Below are 6795 nucleotides of genomic sequence, written 5' to 3'. Positions count from 1 at the left end.
GAGCTTAACGGGGTATACTGGGTCTGCTAACAATATCGCATTCGAGACGGCGCCCAGGGGTCGTGGGTCTCGGCTGTGAGCAGTGGTTCTCAATGCCTCTGCAGGACCCTGGTAGACAAATGTCATTAAAAGTTGACCCCTCTGTGAAGGACTGTTAGCCTGCGCTTGCGACTTGATTGTAACTACCGTTTCGTGAGTCATGCCAAGAATCTGTGACTTTGAACTGGTGGATAAGGGTTTCCATCCTCTGTTGATGAAGCACTCAGCTAATTCGCGTATATCTCCCCCTCGACAAGTTTCTTTGTCTCCGATTCACGGCGTTCTTGCAAGCCATGCTCTTAAAATTTGTTTTGAACACAGTTGCTGGCACCTTGATGCAGGTTCTCAAGATCGTACATTCATCTGGGCCACTGGCTTGGTGACAGCTTCAGCATGTTCTTTGTGCTTTTTACCGTGTGATTTGATAACCATCTTCACTTCCATAGACGAAGTCTAATGCATCACCGAAACTCGTCCAGACTGTTGCCACTCCAATTGTGAACAACCCTTCCGCATCATCGACAATGACCTCTGCGGGAAGATCTATAGGACGAATTCAGTCTTCCAAACAATTCTGAGGGTACAGGGATTGATAGAATTTTATCTGTTAAACCTTTTTGACAGTCTGATATAAACTTGGGGATAAAGGAAGGGGTGATCTCCTTGTACCTTGAGCCTATGGGGAGCCCCTCTATTGCCAGACAAATATTCGGAATTTCTGGCACAGAGTGCAAGGCTTACGAAGATATTCTTTCCTTACCGTCCCATCCCACCCGCACATCAGGCTTCTCCTTCGCAATTTACGAGATCAATGTACCCAGCCGTTTGATTTGATATTTCTTGTTGTTGTGTTCTTGTGCTTGGATGCCAGGCTATCTTAGAGAATGCATTCCTTATCCATTATGGGGTTAGTAACATCCTCACTCAAATCCCCAGCCCGCCTTCTTCCGAGGTGGCGATCTGCGAAACCTCTACAGAACCAACTCCACATTCAATGACCCGGGACGCAGCAAAACAAAACCTCGAATCTTGGGACTGAGCATTTTGTGCCTGCCGAACACTCAAGTGCCAGTCATGCAACATGCCGCCTAAGACAATTCATGTGTTCTTTCTTTCTGCACCCATGCACCAGAAGAGTGCCAAAAATCTCTTAATTGAAGCATGTACAGATGATATGCATCAGTGTCGGCTGTGTAGTAACAAATGTGACCGAAGCGACGTATTGCAGACTGTCAGTCTGATCACGATTTGACTACGTGTATCCGGAATTTCCAGGGGTCTGAAAGTGTTCATGTGTATCTTAATAAATTCTTTGCACTTCAAAACCAAATTGACTCTACTTTTTTGGAGAAAATAGCGCAGATTTGTGAAAACCATTTCGGCCCGGCGCAGGTGACTCCCGAAGGAACGAGTATTCACGCTGTGACCTATGACAGCCATTTAAATTCCAAAGCACGCCCAATCTATTCGTTGATGTTAAGACCCCCAAATCGACTCTAACTTGCGCAAATTCGACCAAGAAAGGTAAAGAGTATTGGCCCAAAAAACAGTTTCGGGTCCCTTACCGGGCCCATAGGGGGAGGGAGGGGGGCTGTTTGCCCGCGCGGTCAAATTTTCTTGGGCCTCCTCAAAAAACTCTTCTTAGTGGCAGCCGAAACATATGGAACCCAGATTGACCCTTAAAAATGTCTTTTATAATTTGCAGCATTTCGGGCTCTTACGAGTGCGATAGCCTCTCCCCTGACTATTCCCCTTTTCTGGTCTCCTTGCCTCCCCTTCTCCTTCCCTGCCACTCTCGGCTGATTTATCTTGACTTTCACCTCCCCTCACTCCCCTCACTCGCAAGCTTTGTTTGCTGGCCGGGTCGGGGCGGCGGCTAGGGCGGTGGTGGTGGTGTGGTCGCTGGTGCTTGCCTGGGTCGGTGCGGTGGTGGCCGGTTGGGGTGTGGTGGCTCTTTGCTGGTGCGTGGTGCGTGGCGGGGGCGGTGTGCTGGTCGGTGGTGTCGGTGTAGTGGCGGTGGGGGATGGGCTGCGTCCTCGGTGGAGTGGTGGTGTGGTGGTGGGTGGTGCTGGTTGTGTGCTGCGTTGTTGGTGTGAGTGGGTGTGGCGGTGGGGTCGGTGTGGGTGGTGAGTGGTGCGTGGTGGTGGTGGTGCTGGCGCGTGGCGCTGGTGGTGGGGGTGGCGCCGACCCGGCGACGCGGGCGGGCCTTTGGGGTGCGGTTGCTGGTAAAATCGGTGGTGGTGTGTGCTGCTGCTGCTGCTGCTGGGGTGGTGGCTAGTCGGGTGGTGATGGTCTGGTGCTGAGGGTGGTAGGTCGGCGGTGGCGTGGCGGTGCCGGTGGTGGTCAGTGTGGCCGGCAGCGGTGGTCGGTGGGTGGTGGCCAGCGCCCTGCCGGCGTGGCCATGGTTGGTGGTAGTGAATGGTGGCTGTTGCTGCTGCTGCTGCTTGTGCTGCCTCCCCGGTGGTGGTGGTGGTGTGCCTTGCCTGTGGTGATGGTCGGTGGTGGTGGTAGGTGATGCGGTGCGCGTGCGGTGTAGGCGGTGGTGGCTGGTGCGGAGCGGTGGTTGGTGGGGTGGGTGTGGTGGTGATGGTGGTGTAGTGCTGTGGTGGTGGTGGTGCGTATGTGTAGCCCCCCCCCACCCCTACACGACGACGTGCCCCCTACACGCGACGCCCGTGTACTTCCCCCTACACTGACGAGCGTGACGCCCCCTACACCACGCAAACGTGCCTGCCCCTACATCGACGTACGTGCTCCCCTCGCACCGACCGCGGTGTCACCCCCTCTAACAACCGACGCGGTGCTACCCCGCTGCCCCCGGTACACCGATCGCGCGTGACCCCCCCCCCCTACATCGACGCGTTTACCCCCCCGCTACGGTACACCGACGCGGAGTACCCCTCCCCCGCCTACAACCGCACGACGGCCCCCTTACACGACGCCGTGACCCCCCCCCGCTACACCGACGCGGTGTGCTACCTCTACACCGGACGCGCAGTTAGCCCCCTCCCTGCTACACCGGTACGGCGTGCCTACCCCCCCCCCACACGGACGCGTGTACCCCTCCCCCTTCACACCGACGCTTGCTACCCGCCTGCCCCCTACACTCGACGCGTGTACCCCCCTACATCGACGCGGTTGTACCTCTCCGCCTACCACCGATCGCTGTTGGCTACCCCCGTACACCGACGCGTGTGTAGGTCCCCTTAGCACCGGACGCGCTGTACACCCTTCACGCCGCTACACCGCAACAATATTTGCACGTGCGCCCGCCGGTACGGACCAACGCGCGTGGGCGCCCCTACACGTACGCGTTGTACCCCCCCTACACCCGACGCGCTGTACCCCCCGGCCCCTGTTATAGCCCGACGGCGTTGTACCCCCCTACCACCCGGACGCGCCGCGGTGTATCCCCGCTACACCGCACGCGCGTGTATCCCCCCTAAACGATCGGACGCGGTGTACCCCTACACGGACGCGTGTACCCCTCCCCCAACACCGACCGCACGTGCCTTCTACACCAACGCCGTGTACCGCCCCCCACCACTACCGACGCCTGCATACCCCCTTCCCCCCGCCCCCCGCGACCACCGACGCAGGCGTGCGCTCCCTACACCGACGCTGGTACGCCCCTCTACACGACGCGATGTACAGCCCCCCCCCCCTACCCCAGACGCGACGTGTCCCCCATACCACCGACGCACGTGCCCCCCTGCCACCGACGCATCGTGCCCCCCCCCGCCACACCGACGCGTGTACCCCCCCGGCCCCCCTTACACCGACGGCGTGTACACACACACACGACACACACACACACAACACACACACACACACACAACACACACACACACACACTCTTCTCTCTCTCTCGCTCTCTCTCTCTGCTCTCTCTGCGCTCTCTCTTCTCTCTCTCGTCTCTCTCTCTTCTATCTCTCCTCTCTCTCTTCTCTCCTCTCTCTCATCTAATATGAGACGATATTAGTTACAACGCGTGTAAGAGAGTAAGAGAGTAAGCGACGACAGGCGCTGGCATTTATATATGGCCGCGATATATCAAATCTCAAATCACACGCTATCCGACTCGAGTCCCACTTCCACAGCATTTGCATTCACACAAAGCGCACCACCACATTCCCGCCTAGCCAATCACCATTTTCTCATTTTTACAAGAAAGGCGCTGAAACTGTGTTTAGTATGCCATGCCAATTTCTCCGCGGAGACATCCGTTGTTGGCCGACGCATACATTAGTGCGTAGCACTCTATAGAATCCCGCCACCACCAACTAGCGTCTCCTGTCGCTATCGCTCTCTGCCAAGCAGTGAAAGTTCTCATGGCCAGCTATCATCGGCATCGTCCTCGAGGGAGACATAGCTATTAAGGTGAGATTACATGCAATTGTCATGTAGGCGTGACGGAGCGAGAGTGAAAAAGATCGATGGCCAATCACCGAATGGCACAAAGTCATTTTTCATTTGCTGTCGATTTCCCTTTGCCGCTGCTATTATTACGTCGAACGGGGAGAATTTCGCCGAGGTGTGGCGCTGCGGTTGGTATAGTGTAGTTACGTTCAACTTTAGTGAATTACTAGCCTGGTACCCGGCGTTGCTCGGGGAAAAACGTTTAGGATCAACTTTTAAGCAAATTCAGCCACATATACTTACTTAATTCTAAAATATTTTCACCCCCCCCCCTTCACCCATACGATCTCCATCAGAAATGAAAGAGAAGCGTACTGGATTCACAATCTAAACGCTATCCAGCCACACGGACTCAATCTACGGGTAGAGATTCCGGGATGGATAGAAGACAGTAATCACTCTCCCACCAGCATGGTATACACGCAAGGCTAATTGTCAGCCGACACTCTAGGGTAGCGGGTGGCTCGAGTTACCTTTTTATAACTATTTTTACTTAATTCTAAGGATAGATTTGTAACAGAAAAACAAACAATAAGCAATATACTGACAAAAACAGTTCGAACGATTCCATGATTCTGTGTAGTCAAAGCTTCTGAATATACAACATTGTTATGAAATTGCGCCAAGTTATTATGAATATATGGCTCTCTGGCTTTACAAGCCTCGTCTCTCCTTTTAAATACACAATTGGTGACATCTGTCACATGTCTCTCTTATCATTGGGATTCGCTTTAAGTCAAAAATATTCGCTTTAATACATGAAAACTAAAGTAAACTAAATACATAGGTCAATAAAGTAAACCCGTCAATATAGCACGGTCTCAGTTCAGGGTCACTTTCATCGTAAAATAATGAGGAAAGATTTCTCCAAACGTATGGATATCATCTCATTTTAACCAAATTAGTTGGTCAATTTGGCAGAGATCTGCACCAGTGAAGTCACCATAGATGACATCATCAAAAAGATAAATAGCACCTGATTTTAACAAACTTAAATCTTTATACCATGTTATACATTATATCCAAATATATACACAGACAAATTGCAATTTAAAAAATGCAAATGAACGAATATGAACCACTAAAGGTGTGTGTTGTGCTGCTTTTGAGACTCAACTGACAACTGAGTGCATAATAAAAAATGAATAAATTTGGCATAGTTAAGCATGTAGCAAAGGGTTAACCAGGTATTAACAAAGTTTGGGCTTTTGTCCGCTAGATGGCAACTTTCGCGGGAATTCGGCTATTCTACTTTTCTGACATCACCCCACTGCTAAAATTATCGCCCGTATTAAGGCCTATTTATCGTCATTATATCTACAAATATGGGTGGATTTAACAACATGGGTAAGCCTATATGTTGGTGTCCGACACACGGGCTATACACTGAGATCGGTGGCGTGGGCTTGATGCTCACCGCAGCGAAGATTACCGCGTCAGAACATCGGCCTCTTCTCTCTTATAATATAGAAGTTTACACGGGTGTTTATAGTGATATGTGTGTGTCTGTCCCTACGTTACCCGCACTGCCCCTACGTTACCCGCACTGCCCCTACATTACCCGCACTGCCCCTACGTTACCCGCACTGTCCCTACGTTACCCGCACTGTCCCTACGTTACCCGCACTGTCCCTACGTTACCCGCACTGTCCCTACGTTACCCGCACTGCCCCTACGTTACCCGCACTGCCCCTACACGTTACCCGCCGAACGAACGAACGAACGAACGAACGAACGAACGAACGAACTGTGAATGTTATATGTGATAAAATCAACCATAAAACAAAATCTATATATCGTCAGATATATCTTGTAGCAGTATGAACGTAGCTGGCCGCGCGCTGGGTCGCATAGGCGGCAGACGAAAGGGGGGGGGGGGGGTAACGTAGGGACAGTAACGAATGAACAAACGAACGACCGACCGAACGAACGAACGAACGAACGAACGAACGAACGAACGACCGACCGAACGAACGAACAAACGAACGAACGAACGAACAAACGAACGAACGAACGAACGAACGACCGAACGAACGAAGCGATCGAGGCGTCTTGTGCTCACCGGCCGCCCGCAGAATGCACAATATATTGTAAGCGGACAAATCCCACACGCCAGGGAAGTGATGGCGATGGACGGCCACGAACGAACGTCCCTCCCTCTCAGGAGGGGGAGGGTCGAGGTGGTAAGTGAGTGAGAGAGGGAGGAGGGATCGGGGGGGAGGGGGGAGGAAGGGATTTCTCACTCACTCACTTACCACTTCGACCCCCTCCCTCCCTGCCTCATCACATTCTCCCCTCCTCCTCCGCCACCCCTCCCCCTCTTCCTCCTCCACCACC

The sequence above is a fragment of the Priapulus caudatus genome, unplaced genomic scaffold (assembly GCF_000485595.1).
Source record: "Priapulus caudatus unplaced genomic scaffold, Priapulus_caudatus-5.0.1 Scaffold544, whole genome shotgun sequence".
Lineage (NCBI taxonomy): Eukaryota > Metazoa > Priapulida > Priapulimorpha > Priapulimorphida > Priapulidae > Priapulus > Priapulus caudatus.
The sequence above is the reverse complement of the archived record's forward strand: the minus strand, read 5'-3'. Positions refer to the sequence as shown.